This window comes from Hipposideros armiger, unplaced genomic scaffold (assembly GCF_001890085.2).
Source record: "Hipposideros armiger isolate ML-2016 unplaced genomic scaffold, ASM189008v1 scaffold_662, whole genome shotgun sequence".
Taxonomy (NCBI): domain Eukaryota; kingdom Metazoa; phylum Chordata; class Mammalia; order Chiroptera; family Hipposideridae; genus Hipposideros; species Hipposideros armiger.
This window is the reverse complement of record NW_017732012.1, coordinates 490,073-491,108: the sequence shown is the minus strand read 5'-3', so window position 1 is coordinate 491,108 and position 1,036 is coordinate 490,073.

The following is a 1,036-nucleotide window of genomic DNA, read 5'->3' as shown; positions in this document are numbered from 1 at the left end:
CTGACTGCTTCTATTACCCCTGTTACTAACACCTTTGCCCAAGTCACCATTATCTCTACCAATACAATAGCCAATAGCTGATCTCTCTGCTTCTACAATTGTCCCTGTACAGAATACTCTGCAACCAATAGGAATGTGATTTCCTAAAAACATAAGTCTGGGCCAGCCGAGTGGCTCGTTGGTTAAGAGTTGGCTTGGGACACCAGTTCTGAGCAGCAGGGCCACAATTCAGATCCCACATGAGGGCCAGTGACGCTGTGCCCTCTACAGCTGAGATGGTAAACAACAGCTTGACCTGGAGCTGGTTCTACATTTCACAACTAGACTGAAGAACAAAAAGGACAGCAACTTGTCTGTTTCCCTCCCCCAATTCCCCAATAAAATTTCAACAAAGAAACAAACAAACAAATAAGCAAACAAAAAAACATAAACTTGCTCTTATTTCTTCTGTGGTCAAAACTCTTTCAGTGGCTTTCCATCGTATTTAGAAAAAAAATGTAAACATCTCATCATAGACTACTAGGCCTTCCATGACCTGGCTGTGGACTGCCTCCTCAGCCTCATTTCCGGCCACTCTTCTTGATACAGCATACTCCTTCCTTGCTGTTCTTTGAATGGTCCCTGGATCGAATGCAGCCTACCATGTGTTCTATCTTGTTGGCTTGTTGAAATTTTTTTTTTTGAGATATTACAGATTCACATGTAGTTGTAAGAAATAATACAGAGATCCCATATACTCTTCATCTAATTTCCCCACATGGCAACATCTTGCACAACATAGCACAATATCACAACCAGAAAGCTCATATTGATAAATCTACTCCTTATTCCATTTTTACCAGTTTTACATGCACTCATTTGTGTGTGTGTGTTTAGGTCTATGCAATTTTATCACATGTGTAGATTCACTCGTATGACCACCATCACTATCAAGATACAAAACAGCGGGCCGGCCGAGTGGCGCGATGGTTAAGAACTGGCTTGGGACGCCAGAGGGCCCCGGTTCGGATCCCACATATGAGGGCCAGTGACACTG